Source organism: Melozone crissalis, unplaced genomic scaffold, assembly GCF_028551555.1.
Source record: "Melozone crissalis strain CALT ecotype California unplaced genomic scaffold, PUWL_Pcris_2 ptg000018l_1, whole genome shotgun sequence".
Lineage (NCBI taxonomy): Eukaryota > Metazoa > Chordata > Aves > Passeriformes > Passerellidae > Melozone > Melozone crissalis.
In genome coordinates, this window is record NW_026535796.1 from 22,583,090 (window position 1) to 22,600,218 (window position 17,129).

Here is a 17,129-nt window from a genome sequence, read left to right on the forward strand (position 1 = left end):
CTCCCTCGCCCCGCCGCCCGCGGGGCGCCCGCCTCCGCCCGCCCCCGCCACCCGCCGTGGGCACCGCCGCCCCCCGCTCCGCTGCGACCCCTGCCCGGCGCAGCGCGGCGCGGCGGGGGCGAGCCTCGGGCGTGGGGATGCGCCGGCTCCGCTCACCGCTCACCGCGCCGGCCCGGCAAGGGGCGAGCGTACGCCGGGACCCTCAGCGCCCCGGACTGGCTGACCCCACGGACCCCTGCCCGCCGTCCTGCTCTCCCTGAGATTGAGCTCACTCCAGCCCCCACAGCCGGCTCCCTTCTGCCCTCCTGTGCCTTGCCCTCCCGTACCTGAGGGTATCGCCTCCCTGTCGGCAGGCTGGGATTCCATCTCCAACATTCCCCTCCTCATCCCCTTTTCCCAGCTCCGTCTCCTCTCCCAGATCCCACCAGTGGCTATTCACCATCAACACCTGTTCGGGGTCCCTCGAAGTGTTTCGGTGTGTATACTCTGTATCACTGGGCAAAGAAATGCCAGAACATGAAATCTCCTGTGTGCTCTGCATCAGAGCAGCAGAAGCCAAGGACCAGTAACTGCCCTGGCACCAGTAACTCAGGGATTTTGATTTTCCTGAAACAGATTTTCCTATGTGCTGCTGAAAAGCTGAAAAATGGGTCGATGCTCATTGATGCCTAGAACGTGTCCTGGTTTGGGGGTATCAGTGGAGAGTGATTCTCCTGCTGCAGACCAACAGCAGAAAAACTGTGTGGAGCATGAGGCATCGTTTTGTTAGGCCTAACACCGTATCTGCATTGAATATTAGAACAGTTGGATGTATTTAGGTGTACTGTTGTGCCAAGATATTTTGTAGGTCTTACCACGTGCTAAAAACTAGAGGATGGATGAAAAAACCAAAGTGTATTTTTTTTCTCAATAATATATTGGGATGCATCTTTTCATTACCCAAGCAACTCTTACATGATAAGGCTGTAGCTGTGGTGCAATGTGTTCAAGCTTCTCTCTGCACCCATGAGAACATTTTAAAATTGAGACTTGAGTTTTTCTTTGGGGTATGTACAGCCTACTGTGGTGTAGGTGTTGCAGTGCTGGACAAACTGGGATAGCTGTGTGGCATAGCTCCATGTAAAGGTATTAATGCAGGTCTGGGACCAGTGCTTGGATAATTCCTTGTTAGCAGGGCCAATGAGTTGTGCTTTATGCATTGGTAATGTTAGTCCCTGCTGCTAAGTTTCTGGACCTTGTTGAGGTTTGGTCACAGTGTAGGACAGACACTTGTCTACTCACTTGAATCCAAAATCCAGAGCCACAAGGAGAAGGAAATAGCATCACACTGATTGTGATAGAAGTACAATTTTGAAAATGCTTTCACAAGGGAAATTATAGCTAAGGCATTCAGCAGTGATTACATGATTTCAAGTGCTTTCATTTCCAGGTGCCCTACTAGCTACATCTTCAAGAAATCTTACTTTATGAAAATGGATGCTCAGCATTTCCAGGTACCTCAAGCCAAGAGTGAGATAAATCACTTACAAATCCTGCTCAAAGTACATGTGATCTAAAATCAGGAAATCCTGGGGGGCGGGTGTGGTGGTGGTGGATATTAGTCACAGTAGCTAGAGTGGAATTGATGTGTGGAACCTAAATATTAAGGAAGGAAAATTCCTGTTGGGACATTGTTTTGATCTGACTGCTAGTCATATTACACAAAGTAAGTTTAAGTAATTTCAGAGGTTTCATTGTACCATTATTGATTGCTGCTTGGGAGAATTCACAAGGACAACATATATCTCTTGTGCTGGAACACTGACTTTGCCAGAGGAAAGGAGATTGCCACAGAGGATTAATTGCTCAGATCTGAGCAGCTGCAGAAGCTATCGAAGAAGGAACTGTTTTCTTGGAGGGTAATGTAGCAAAGTGACATTGGGAGTAGTTGCTTCCCTTTTTCAGCATTTGCCTGAGCCCAGGGAGTTACATGGCATAGGGGGCACTAAGACATAAGTGACTTTTTCTCCTCTTCCACCCTCTCTGTTCAAGGGATCTTTGCGATGTCTTCCTTTGGTTACAGATCAACAGTGGTAGTCTGAAACAAGCTATGAAAAGTGTAAGTTTTTTTACAGAAGAGTTTGGCAGTGGCCACTGGCATTGTGGGTGCAGATCTGGTCAGAAATGGTCACAGAATAGTGATAAAACTGGGTGGTCCTTGCATTATGAACTATACTGAATATACCAAACTGTGGCTTAGTCCCAAATTCTGCCTAAGCACCCAAATGAGTTTTCCACCTTGTAGTTCTTGCAGAAATGTCCAAACTCTCTTCCTGACATTGTTGGTGCCTGTAAGGATGAATGCCGCAAGCTTGTAAATCCCAAACCAGACCATAACAGAAATGTCTGAATGGTTGCTGTTTATTTGCCAGCTTAGACCCTTTGTTGATAGCAAAGAGTATCCCTCAGCTGAGAGCTGGATCTCTCAGCCAGAGAATTCAAACCTGCCATAAGATGTGCAGGATGACTGGCAAAGGTCAGTTTAGTCCACCAGATCCTTCTTCCTGGAGAGGAGTTAAGCACTGTGGGCTGTACTAAAATATTTAGGAAACATCACACAGACATAGGGTCACCACACTGACCACAGCATAGGGGACTGCTTTTGTTTGTTTGTTTGCTTTTCAAGAGGAATGTGGTGCTTGGAGGAAAACATGAGAAGCTGTCACCTGTGACAGTGGTCACAGGGGTTTTCAGATGAGGGAAGAGAGGAGAATGTTGACTCATGTTTCAGAAGGCTTGATTTATTATTTTATGATATATGTTACATTATAGCTACACTAACAAGAATAAAAGGAAAAGTTTCATCTCAGAAGGCTAAGAATAGAAAGGAATGAATAATAAAGGTTTGTGTCTCAGAGAGAGAGTCTAAGCTAACTGGGCCGTGGTTGGCCATTAATTGTAAACATCCAGGACTGGCCAATCACAGATGCACCTGTTGCATTCCACAGCAGCAGATAACTATTGTTTACATTTTGTTGCTGAAGCTTTTCGGCTTCTCAGCAGGAAAAATCCTAATGATAGGATTTTCATGAAAAGATGTCTGTGACAGTCACCTTTCCAAGACAGACAAGATTTGTGCTGGAGAGATACCTCACATTTCATTTAACATATGATGTGATGTTCAGGTCTAGATTTCAGCTGTCTCAGGCCCATTAGACTGCCCATACAGTCTTGCCAGTGGTCAACACCTTTAGTGATATTCAGCTTGAAAACATCATAGGAACCTGAAAGCATCAGAAAGAGTTAGTTTATATATTATATTGATGCACTGAACTGTGAAATAAAGCATACATACATTCAGATAAAATGAAGCCAGTTTGCAGTCATTACCTGTGTGCCATGAGATGAGGTCATGGTATTGGTCAGTATCAGCTATTGTGCCTGTCTTTAGCCCAGTGGTGAGGGATTTTCTGACCATAGAAGCAGAACACACTTATCTCTCCCATTCTGTAATAGATGGGGTGTACCTGTCTATCTGGATGCCCCCAGGTGCTATGAGTATCCAAAACTGCCTGAGTGTGCCTGTCTCTCCTCCTCTGCACTGAGCTTTCCTTAGCATGTTCCAAAAGCATACACTTGCATTGCTTAATTATTATTAATAGTAGTATTATGCAGAGATCACATGCTTCCTAGGATATTTTAGGATCTGTGACTCACTGAACCATAATTTCCTGTTCACAGGTTACCTGAAGAAAATTGTCTTTTTGGAGTCCTATTCTTGGCTGGAAGATGTGGGGGAAATGGTAAATATTGTGAAAAATACTGGATCTTACATATCTGTGAGCTGTCCCAGCCTTCCTCCAGCTACAATTGCTTCTGCCTGCACATAAGACAATTAATTTACAGGCATATGGAACAGATTCTCTGCATTTCAGGATACTTCTGTAAGGAAATTGGAAAGGTTCCTGAGACAGTTGAGGAGGCTGGGCACTTGGGCTCTGGCGGGGCATTGAAAGGCTGGAGAATCTTTCCTATGAAGAGAGGCATAGGGAGTTGGGGTTGTTCAGCCTGGAGAAAAGAAGGCTTGGAGGGAGGGACTTTATTGTAGCCTTTCAGTACCTAAGGGGGGCTAGAAGAGAGTTGGAGAGGGACTTTTAACAAGGGCAGGTAGTGTTATGACATGGGGGGGTGGCTTCAAACTGAAAGAGGGTACATTTATTGGACATAAAGACTTTTTTTTTTTTTATAAGGGGAGTGAGGCACAAGAACAGATTGCCCAGAGAAGCTTCTAGAGAACACATCCCTAGGATTGTTAAAGGCCAAGCTGGATGGAGCTTTGAGCAACTTGGGCTAGTGGAAGTTGTCCATGCCCATGGCAGGTAGATTGGAACAAGGTGATCTTTAAGGTTCCTTCCAACCCAAACCATTCTATGATTCTTCTAGGTGGATGTGAATCCACTGTAGCATTTATGCTGTCAGGTAAGCTTTTTATAAATTGGAACTCTAAAGGTTGCTATGAGGAAGCAAGTTTATATATATTGAAACCAGGTATCAATTTGGAAAGCAGTATAGCATGTAAGACCTCAGTCCAGTTTTTGTGCATTCATTCATCATGATGGGACTGTTTCCCATGTGAGAGTTGTTTCATCAAATCCTTCCTGCCAAAGCACAAGCCTCACCTATTTCCTATTGTGATGAAAATGGTGTCAATCCCCTGTGAACAGAAGAGATCCCTCATTGCCTTAATTCAACTGCAGAATTCTCAAACAGCAGCAAGCTTCCAGCATATGCAGCTGCTGCTGCTGCTACAGTCTGTCACCAGCTTAGTCAATCATCCATTATTTATTTCCAAACTGTATGTAAAGTTCTGCAGCATAGTCTTTTATGTCCATATACAGGGGAAAGAAGAGAAAGAACTTCTGAAAGGCTAGGAGAACAAAAAGAGAGAAGCCTCTGAAATCCTTTGTTGGGGAAATTTTCTTATGAAGTTGTATCCAAGGAATAGAGGAAAGGGAAATAAAATCACATTTAACAACACCTTGGTACAAATATCTGTGATCTCTCTATATCATTTGTTGCAGTCAAAAATTCCTTTTTAAAGATGAGATCCTTTGTTTACAAGTGTCCATCAAATGCAACACACTTAGAGAGTATTGTGCATGTCTTCTTCTACAGTCTGCATTCTGTGTTGGGTCAGTTCATCCTGCAGGCTGTTTGATGCCTGCTGACTGCCTGGTTGAGAATGGTTAATCAGGACTACAATGAATCTCCCAGGAATAGTATACAATCAAGGAAGAACAGCCCACAGAAAATGTTTGCAGGCAAATAAGAGAGTCTCCATGACAAGCCGTTGCACGTGTGTGTATATGAGTAGCATCTTTGTCACAAAAAATGCTTGCTGACAATACTAAGAGGTGGATGGTGAAACAGAGCAGCTGTTCAGAATTAAAACAACTGTTCCAAGTTCTGGTTTTAGCATTCTGGATTATTTCCTTCTTTTTCATAAATGCGGTAACAAATTGCTTACTAAGAAGTTTGCCCATGAACCCAAGACAGATCAAATCACAACAATTTAACATCATTCCCAGTGTTTCTTTTTGCACTTTAATTAAAAGTGAGTACTCTGATTTGTAGAACAATCATACTGGAAGGAAATGATGCAAAAAAAAAAAAGTTTGAAAAACACTTTTAACCTCTTAAAATCAGCCGTTGACATCCCATCTACAGGCTACAGCTATAATCTCTCAAGTGAACTCCAGTGTCCTGGGTAGCTCTTGCACTTTTACTCAGGCTGGACAAAAAACCAGCAGAAAGGTTGATTCCTTTGTTGTGTGTGAAAAAGAGTAGCTCTGGAAAAAATCACATCCAGATCTTGCTTATCAGACGGATATTGAGAACCACCAAACAGGCACTCCTATATCTTTCAGTCCTCATTCTTCCTCTGTCTTATCTTCCAGCATCCAAAGCTGTCCTGATTCTGGAGGCCCATCTACCGTGGGGCAAAGGGGTGTGATGTGAGGTTTTTGAGTTAGCAGTGATCTAGATCTGACTTGAGAACAATGCTTTTTCTGAGACCCTAAGGAAGCAGACCCTCATTCCACTGTCAGTTGCTACGACCCCAGGAAGACTTACAGAACTGCCTAATGCTACAGCACAGCATTACAGGCTCAAGTTACTGCACATCAGCTGTTCCACCAGCCTGGCAGGATGCCTGTTCCAACCCTCCATGGAGGTGAAGGCACTCATTCCCGTAATGCTGAAAGACTGCATATTGAGCAGCATCAGTGGGGAATAAGAGACTTCATAGAAGCAGTTACTGCAGGTCTGTTCGTGTCTGGCATCCTCCTATTGCCCAGGTAAATGGCACATAGTTCAATGTTAGTAAAGATCACTTAACTCCAAGAGTGACCAGGTGACACTTGGTGTTCAGATCTGTACAGGAGTACAAAATAAGTCACTCAGATTTCAGTCTGATGAAGCAGTATGTGAGTGTAACTGGAAACTAAATTACTGAACAACACAAAAAAGAATCCTAAAATGCACTGACTCCCCATGAACTTTGAATTGCTGGTACTCTGAAGAGAAACGCCATCCAATGGTCACCAGTAGTAAAGCATGCTCAGTTTGTGTTTCCACATTAGGACTGTTGCCTGGTCTTTACACCATGCTTACATCTTCAGGATCAAGCAGTGATTGCAACTGCATTCTAAGATAAGTGCATATTTATCATTACTTGCCCATTACCTGAAGAGCTCACACCAGCACCCTTGGGTTCAACTTGCACATACAGCTGTAAATCATAGAGCTGAATTCTTCCATGGTAGCATAAAGGCATACACCAAAAGTGCATCTAACTGCCTCTAAGCTGGAAAAACCCTCCGTCTCTTAGTTTTGTGGCTTAGTCTTTTTTTATGAGATTAAAAATGATGCATGGGAGCAAATGGAAATGCTTGTGCTTCTAATTGCTTGCTGCGTGTGAGACACAGCTATTCCCAACTTCAGCTGTACTGCAAGAGGAGAACTATAAGCAGTAATTTTACAGAGCAAGCAGACCTGCTAGAGAAGTGTCTGCTTTTTTAATATCTGGCCTGGCAGTGTGTAAAGGAGTTAAGATCTCACAACAGATTGTCTGGAAAGTTCCTAGTTTGGCAATTTCTTTGAAAACCAGAGCTTACAAGAATTGTCTTGCATGACCCATCCATTTTCATTGTCTTATGTCATGACACAATCTTCACTAAGGTAATGGTTCAATGCCTACTAACTTTGTCATTCCTGAGGGGTATCAAACCTTGGCCTCTTGGAAGGCTCTTGCTGTGCTAGAAATACTTGATTGGGCTGATGTCAAAGAGAGAGTTTTTGCTGTTTTCCTGTCTGGTCTCAAAAGTTCCTGCAATATGTCGATGGTGTTTAGAATGGCCTCTGAGGAGAAACAGGCTATTTCAGGAAGTGTGGCTGACGATACAGTTAATGGTACTGTCCCCTAAGAGAGCACTTAGCCACTCTGTTGGCAGACTGGCAGGCCCTGCAGCTCAGATAGCTGTGCTATCCTTAGAAGAGAGGTGAAACAAAGGTGTTTTATGGTCCTGACCTTTAACATGCCTGTGCTGTTATTGAGTTTGAAGGGTAAACTGCAGGGCCTGGGTCAAATTTCAGTGTAAATGCATTTGTACTTGCTTTTCCAGTTGGATGTAGTTATTCTGCTTGCTTCTCTCTCTCTCTCCTAATATGCTGAGTGTGCTGCAATGCACAGCTAAGCAGATGGCTCACTTCATCCTAGAGACAGATCCATTTCTGAGCATGGGGATACTTGTAGCTAAAGAAGTGCTCAAATGAAACCATTTGAGTAAAAGCTGCATGGAGATAGTTAAGCTCATTTACCACATATATGGGTGATTTGCTTACAAGAAAAAGGAAGAAAAACTGTAAAAGAGGAGTGCTTCTTGCTGTATCTCCAACATTTGTCCTGCAGCATATGGGGTTTTCCTGAGGATGTGCATTCCCAGATTTCCTACAAACAAATTTGTGAGGTCTGGTGAGCACAAAGCCTCAGGCAGTGTGGTCACAGGCTTACCATCTGTGTGCAATCCCAGTAGCATCAGCACTGCAGTTTATGTGAGGTTCTCATCTTTCAAATTTTGTTACAAAAATGGTTCTGTTCACCATCCAGACAGCTTTCCAGGCCAGGCCTCATCTTCCAGGACACTGCAGTGATGGAAGGTGGCCAGCATTGTGTGGTATCAGTATAACGGTGTGTATACTGAGAGCTTAAATCAACTCTGAGTGAGGGAACATCATTGCTTCATCCTGCAAAGAAAAGAGAAATTCTAATGGATCTTGATGTGTGAAAGACTTTCAAACTCATTTAGTTGGTCCACGCAATATTGCCAATGTAAGGTCTCAAGTGTGGACACGTAGAGATTAGTACTATCCCTATTTAATCGAAGCTCACTGAGGAGTTCACTGCAGAAAATTTATTTAGTGGTTCCTGCAACTCACTGTCATTGCATTGGTAGGCTTTTTGAAAGGCATTTCTTTCCCCATAAGCTGTCATGCACAGCTTACATTAATGATATTGCCCTGAGGAGAGTCAGATGAGCAATCCTTATGGACCTATTTGTCTGTGCACACCTGTCACAATAATTTCTTAGCCCTGAGCAGGAGGAGTGTCATGGCAGCTCAGGAAATAAAGATTTCCTTGCATTGAGGAGACTGAATAGAATCAAAAGGGACTATTTTCCTCCAAAATGAAAATATCGGTATTAATATATATCTTTTTAAATTACTCATTGACTGTGCCTCTACTTGATTTTCTGATTGCATGTCCTGTCAACTAACCACCCAATGACGGCAGTATCCTCACTTCATTTAATTCTTAACCCACTGGTTTTCAAGTAAGTATGGTTTGTTTATGAGGATCAACCTAGGTTAATCTCTCATTGGGCTGTTGCCTTCCTTCGTAAAGTTGTACAATTATTTGACTGTTTTCTTCACAGTTCTAGGCTTAAAAATACCAGTACTAAAAAATGCAGGGTAGTTAGAATAATAAGCTATGCTTGACCTTATTAGCAAGATTGCTTATTCTGTACTGGGAAGCTTTAGGAATTTTGTAAATTGTACTGAATAAATTAGATTAAAGAGGACTATGGAACAGATAAACATGTGCATTTAAAAAATGAAATTTATATAGAAAGAGAAATATGGGATGAATGCAGCTTTCTATGTCTACTTTTATAAATGTTCAAAGACAGAGGAGACATTTGATCTTCCATAAAAGCCAGTATGGATGAGAAAGTAGAAAACCCATGAGCGACACAAAAATTCAGGCTACCGCTTCTGTGTCCTTGATACTCACCTGAGAATCAGTTTGGAGTGATCACTTATTCTGCCCAGAATAGAGTCCAAGATTTCATCTTGAAGGCTAGTAAGTCATTAGCCATATAATGTTCCACTCCACTCACCCTTCCTTTTTAGCAAGGAAGAATGACATTGAGGTGAATAGATGGATAATATGGATGGAAAATATTCTCCAGTAATCTTGGAGCTAAAATCTGGAAGATATTGATTTCACCACAGGTCTGATAGCAGATTTACAAAGGCAAGAAAACTCATTTAACCTACCCTTCCTTAAATTCAAATCTTGTTATGACTTGGAATTAAAAAAAATAAAATAGAGACTTGGTAAGTGTCAGACACTAAACAAGGATTATTTTGGGGCTGTACAACTGTATAAGTCTGCATAACTAGGTAAGGCTTAAGCTGTCCTGTCTCAGTACAAAGCCCCAGCTGATTATGTACGGACATTTCCTGCTGGGCAGAAATGCAATTTCCCACAGATGCAATTTTTTACAGATGCAGCACTCTACATGTGAACAAAACACTTTGCTGCTCCTTTGTTCCATACTGGGGAAGCCCATCCTGGAGAAACAGCCCTATTGATGAAGGGTAATCATTGCCCTGCCTTATGTTTTTTTCCCTTGGACAACAGTATACGCTTCATGGCACTGAATCAAGCTGTGAAGGACAGTCATGTGGTGTATGCTGATGGCAAATGTAAATTTTTGACAGATTTGTAGGTCATACAGTTTGTCTGTGTTCATCTCCTGATGTTCCTATTACCATTATTTATCACTGCATTACGATAGCTTCTGAGTCCCAGTGCAGCCCCACTGTGCTAAGTACTATAGAAAGACATTTCTGCCTTTGCTGGTTTAGCTTCACTCCAGTAGATCAGCTATATTAATGTATCTCCTGCCTTGCTACTCTAATTTTCTCCTGTTCAACAAAAGGAATGTTTAAAACACTGGGGAGAAGAGACTGGAGGAAAGATAATTTGATTTTTAATCCATGAGCATCCTTGGTCTACTATCTATTGCACCAATAGAAAAACATGACTAGTTCTTTGCTGGATATGCAAATATCCCAGCAAATACCATGTTCTGTAAGTTGCCACATACCTGCTGACTTCAGTATCATCTGCAAAGTAGAGAGGTGTTATGGCTCTTTCCATTATACAGACAAGGCTCTGGTATCAGTGTGGGTTCATCACTTCTTTGCAGCAGATGCTGAATCTCTGTGATGTGAGCTTAATTAATTTAACCTGCTCTTTCCTACCAAAGCCTGGTGTAAAGTATTTACAGCTGGCTCACTCTTGGCTGATGTGGTTGAGAGAATATCCAAGATGGAGGATTCTCACATGTGCAAAAATGTCCTGGACTGTGCCCTTCTTCTAAGCTACTTGGTACCAGCTTTGCACATCCTGAGCTCAGGGTCTCAGGTTCAGGCTCTGGACATTTCTGTGAAGTGGCATAGCAGCTCTGATCTCAGTCTCTGATGATGCACAGTGCAGCACCAGCATAATGGGCTGATACTCTTCTGATACCCAAGGGATCTACCTTGCTTCTTTGGGACCCTACTGAAGCAAAGTATAAGATAACCTGTATTTGGGTAGAGAAATCTGTAATTTTTAAATGTGGCCTGTGATAGAAATTGTTAGTCCTGCAGAAGAAGGGATAGATCCTTCTAAGAGTGGGATTTCTCTATAAATTGTAGATATCAGAGCCCATTTGATCACCAATTCACTAGTAATTTCCTACTCCATAGAGGACCTTGCACCTTAGAGGCTATAGGGCAACAAAGTGAAGCCTGTAATGATGCTCTCTGCAGACACTTCTGAAGGCAAGGGAAAAAGAACACACACCTTCTCAGCCACATGTGCAGTGACCAAGGAAATCCCCTCTCTGGAAATACCTTGATCAGACTAAGCAGTCAAAAGGCTACGTAGCTGTTGAGATGAAAGACCCCCATAAACTCATGCCACCTCTACCAAACTGGGTATGTCGCCTTTCCTCTCTCTAAAACAGTGTCCAATTACCTTTGATATATGCAGTATTATCCAGCAGGAAAGGAACACTTTGTTATAGATCATTTTTCACAGGCCCAGCAAATAGGTCACATTGCCCACCTTAGACATGAGTGTAAAATTCCCGCTCGCTCCGGACCCAGGGATGAGCAGCCCTGGCTGTGCAGCCATGACCTGGACTCAACACTTGGGCCACTTGCCTGCATTCAGTTTTGGATAGTGTGGAGGCACTAGAAAAAGAACAATGCAGCCAGGATGTAAATAATATGTTTTTTTCAGTACCTGTTGAGGTGGGGACACATAAAATTTCTCTGAAGGAAGCAAAGGTATTAGAGTTAACAGGCAACCAACACCAGTAAAAAGATAGCAGGGAAAAAGAACTCCAATTAAGGACCTGCCCAGCCCATTGGATACCTGAGACAAGTGATGAAGTATGCACACTAAGATTTAATGGTAGGTGAGGATATCTGTTTTAGAGAGATGGAAGGTGCAGAGAAAAAGCATTTGTGCCTCAGTGGACAGAGCAGAAATGAAAATTCTTCACTGAAGTGAAACAAACCCCTTTTAGCATCATGAGGCCTGCAGTTGTTGAAGCAGAGATATTGCTAGACAGTTTCATAATGTTCTGCCACCATTGCTGCTTGATGGATTTTATAGCTCTGTCCAATCTTGAAATATAGAAATTAAGTGTTTCTTTTCACTTCCTGATCTGGTCAGTCTGTCCATATTTTGTATCCTCCCACTGGGAAGCACAGGGCTCACTGCCAAACTGAAGCCCTCTGTTTTTCAATAGAAAATACAGTAAATCAGGAAAATAAATCTTGATTTCTTCATCAGACTAGAGAGACTCTATTTTATTAAATAACTCTTTCAGATCAGGCAAGTGCCTGACTTAAAGGCATAAAAATCAAGGATTTTGCAATTTGGCCATATTTGGGGTTGCAATGCACAGTAAAAGGATGGCATTCAAAGCTTACTGAGAGGTATCTAACAAATGCTAAGGCTGTGGTGCAATCCAGAGATTGGGAATATTAGATTGCTAGACATGTGCAATAAACAGGGTGTATGGTGAGAAGATTGTTTTGCTCTTTTCCCTTTCCCTGTCCTGGGCAAGCCTTCATTGTCAGCAGACACTGTTTGCTTGGTGGCAGCAAGTGGGCCACGGCTGTACTCCAGGGCCCTGCTTTGCCCTTTGGAAACTGGGCAGAAATAAATCATTGATTCAATAACTGGTCAACAGCTAACATCCAGCTAACAAATGGACACAAGCAGAGCTGTATGGGATGGAGGCCATGCTCCAGAATTGCCTGACAGCTTCATCTGCCTCTTGCTGGATATTGGCCTGCTTGTGACCTGTGAAGCTCTGGGGACATGGGGCAGTTTCTGCTTCTCCCACCAGTCCCCTCAGGGTGATCCAACACCTGTAGATTGTACTTGCTGCATCCTTCTTTGTCATACATCCTTTGCGTTGACAAAGCCAATGCAGCAGCAGAGATGCTAAGGTCAGAGATGTCTGCAGAGACACAAAAGTCAGCATCTGCAGTTACTGGTTTTAATACATGATCATAGCAAGATGACATTGTTTGTGCTCCTTTGCTTGGAAGCTCATTTCCCCTCCTGCCTGCAGTTGTTTGCAGCCATGTGGCATCCTGACATTTCATCTTTATTAACTTCTTGACAGATAGCCTTTTGGAGCTTACTGGGAGATTAATTGTTTTCAGGAAGCTTTTAGACTGTTAGCAAGGTTTCATCTTTTCTTTCCCCATTCTTTCAAACAGGAGACTCTAATAAAGCACTATGAGATGTATTTAAATGGTCTGAGGATGCCAGGAACATAACTCCTAGTGTCCCCCAGTTCCTCTGCTCTTTGCAGCCCAGAGCTGAGAGAACAAGGGATGGGGGGGGAGGACACAGTTTTGAGAAGGGCACTGGCTGCAGCCATCATTGCAGCCACTTTAGTTAGATTTTCCCAGTGGCATTTTTCCAGGAAAAAAAAAAAAGAGCTTACAAGCCTGGCTATTTTTTTTTTATAGTCAATGCATATGATTAGCAGTATTTATAAAAACTGTGCAGAAAACAGCATCTCAGGAAAAGGAAAAGAACATGCAGATGCACTGAGCAAAAGGAGAAATTAGCAGACTTTGAAGTCAGCAAAAGTGCCTGATTAAGGATTTAAAAATCAGAATTTTGCAATTTGGCTGTGCTGTGCTGTGGGTTTCTAAAGCATAATTCAGTGATGGCTTTTGAGGCCTATGGAAGCTATTTTGTAAATGACTGCATGTGTAATGCCATCTGAAGATACCAGCAACATAAGTGTTTTCAGGGTGGAAAGAGAAACTTCACAAGCAAAAATGTTAAAAACAGAATATGGGTGATGAACTCATGACAGCCCCCTCAAATATTTCCTTTCCCTCCTTACACATTTTGTGATTTCAGCATTTTCTTTGCATTGCCCATACATTTCTCTTTCTGGTTTGTTTACATGTCTTTCCCTCAAGCCATGAGATAAGGATTTAAAGGAATATTTTCCCATTCCTATTTATTATAAACCAGTAGCAAATTGCTCATTTCATAAGTAATTCAAGCCCAGCAATTTTTCATTAGCATAAGAATTTAAATTTTCCTTGTGCTTCATTGCAGAACTAGATTTAACGGAACATAAAATGGGACTTGGAGATATCTGCTATTAATCTGTGAGTTCGAATGCAGGTGGGCAGAATCTGAGGTGCTGTGATGATATCCTTGTTCAGTAGCCTCTGTTGTGTTTTGTAAACCACTCCCAGCTTAATGATAAGGCTTGATAAACAATACTTTTCACCTGATGGCATATAGCTAGCTTATTTGTTCAGTCTCTGCAGGCTGTTAGAAATGTGCACAGAGATGGTTTTCCATCCTTTTTTAGATGTAGTCCTCTCAGTTTAGCTGTGCTTATTTGTGACTATAAAGGGAGTCCTTGGTTGTCTCCCTGCTGTACCCAAAACGTGGCTTGGAGGACTCAGCACTAACAATCCTGCATCCACTGGAGATAGCAAACATTGTAAATTAGGGACAGTCTGCTCTGTTACACATAGGGGAGCATAGTAGCATGAGATTCCTCATTAGCTCTGACCATAGATATACAGAAAAATAATCCACTGCAGGGAGAGTGACACTAAATGATATCTGAACACCAGGACTTGAAAAGGTGTCAGTTTTTATCCAAGTGTTTTATGCGTTTTTAAAGCACACAAATGGAACGAATGAATCTAAATATTCATTGCTTAAGGTGCCTTTCTCTGACATCAAAAGCTGTGTGCATAAATTCCTGATTTTATGTGATAGCTTTCATTATCTCTCCATCTGTAATCCACACCTCCTGCTAAGAGGGACAGAACTCCAATGCTCATTAGGACGCTCCCTTTAGAGGAAGCCAGGTGAAAAAGTCCTCGTCTTTTATGCTATAGCAGGAGGTGAAAATGTTACCAGATTAACAATTCTTTCCAGCAGTGCTTTGGCTAGTCTCACCATGTAATTGAAAATTCATTGTAAGCAATCAAGCCTCATTATTTTCCACCCAGTAATCTTTACTTTTCAGCCCCTTGCTCATCTGAAGACATACTTGCTAAGGAGAGGTGCAGAGTCAGCAGGAAAGATGGGCAACATGAATAATGAAAATAGAGGTCAAGTTTACATTTGCTACTGAAAAGAAATAGTTTGCACAAAAATAGAATGAAACAGGGCATCAGAGATGCTCCAGAAGGACAGCTGTTATGTCTGGTGGCATTTTTCCCTCCAGGAGGATTGTTCCTGACAGCATTATAGAGGTATTTGGTTTAGAATGGCAACCTATCATAGTATGATTTTGAAACGTTCTGGTGTGGATAACACTAGAGAAATGTGTTTGGCAAAGGTAGAAACTGCTAACCAGTAGCAGCTAACTAATGAATGGGATCTGCAGTGTGCACACATGAGAATTACCCCATGGAAAAGAACATATTACACAAAATATTATCTCAGTGACAAAGGCAAGGACCCAGGAATAATGAAATTGAAAAAAAGAAAAATTAAAGTTAGATTAAATTTTTAATCTATTTTAATCTACTTAATGCTATTAAATGACACCAAGTACTCTGTTTTCATGGCTTTCTCCTGAATTCAGTACTACAGTTGGACAGTGCACTTCTGTTCAGTACTTTTTCTTCCACTGTTCAATCTTTTTTATTTATTTTTACTTACTTTGCCAATTAAACAAATATTCTTTTGAAAAAAAGATTAATTTTCTCAGAACACTTACCATCCCACCCTCATATTTTTGCAGATAATATTAAATTTATTTTCATGAACCACTCAGAGCCAAGGGCCCTGTTATCACCTGCCTTGTAGAGATGCAGCTGTGAGGCACTGAGATTACAAAAATCTTATTTTGAATAATAAACTGTGAGAGATTTTAGAGACCTTACCTTCTCAGTGTGCAGAGAATTACAAAACACACAAAGTGTGACCAGCATTACTTTATGTGTATTGAGGGTTCAGCACGTCTATATATCTGAGTCTGAAAAAACTTCATTAATCTAATCCATGACTGTACTACAGGCAAGACTAGAGTCCAGTTTTCCAAACCATCATTTTGCTGTCTGACCTTGTCACTTTCTGTAACCTTCGCTTGGTACCTTCACATCTTTCAACACCTGAAACATGTAAAGCAAGTGTTTTGCAGGCACCTCTTCTTGACAGAAAACAATCCAAGAACATTCACAAATGATACAGTGACTTTAACATATTGAATGAGATAGGAATCCCGGGAAGAAAAAAATAAAAGAATATGTGGTTTTGCAATTACAGTCTGTCTCCTAATGCATTAGTATGAGAGGACTGAATAGAGAGCAAATAAGCAGCATGGTCTCTCTTTTGCTCTAACTTCTGGATTGCTCTCTTACAATAATAATATTCCTTTCCTGTACTTCATACACAGTAAAGTACTTCCTATACTTTTTTCACACAGGCCTCTAATGGAAGGGCAAGAGATTCCATCACCAATTAGGATCATGTGCCATCAGCAAGGTGATAACTCCAGGCTCTCTTAGACTCTGCTACTGCCAGCAAGGGGATGGCTGATCTCGGCAGCAAAGGCTCGGGCACAGTGAGTCCCTGGAGGTACAGCTAGCATGACATAGGGGTATTGGACACTCTGTACAGCAGATTGGCAGACTGTAGTTGTCAATCTAAATAAGGAGCTTATTAATCTTCAGTTTTTTTTATATTCCTCCACCCACTGAGTGTTCTTCACTCTATAAATGACTGATGACTGACGATTTCACTTAAGAGTCAAAATGCCAAGGACCATACCTCAGGACTGGGACCATAACATCTATTATTCCCACATGGCTAACTAAATTAGGGCTACCCCAGCCAGCTCAAGCTGGATAGATGTGATGCTGAGCAGCAACCTGTGGCCCACATCTCTTTCACTTTGAAAGTGACCGGCAAATATCAGCGGGCCGAGGTCAGGTGAAAACGACCGCAAAACCCTGATATCTCCCCTTTTGAGCAAACAGCTCCGAACGAGCATGTCAATTTTCGGCAATGCGCCGTCGTTCTGGTTATGCACCACTCAGGCGAAGCGCAGCTCACTATTCCTTGTGGTAGGACGCTGGGCCAGCACAACCCTTCGCGTCAGGGAGGTGTTTCCCTGCTCAGCCACCAAGGGTCGGGACGAGGGGCGTTCTCCGGGCACATGGCAACCGCCTCCCCGCCGGCCCCGCCTCCCGCCGGCCCCGCCTCCCCGCCGGCCCTGCCGGCCCCGCCTCCCCGC

The 17,129-nt window shown here is 42.5% G+C and overlaps 1 long non-coding RNA gene across 1 annotated transcript; it reads left to right on the top strand.

Moving 5' to 3' along the window:
* Positions 1 to 291: 291 nt before the first annotated feature.
* On the top strand, positions 292 to 4,943 carry LOC128936780 (uncharacterized). The gene is made up of 4 exons (XR_008483001.1): positions 292 to 1,493; positions 3,721 to 3,782; positions 4,230 to 4,358; positions 4,878 to 4,943. It is a non-coding gene; the product is annotated as an uncharacterized LOC128936780 (long non-coding RNA).
* The last annotated feature ends 12,186 nt before the right edge of the window (positions 4,944 to 17,129 follow it).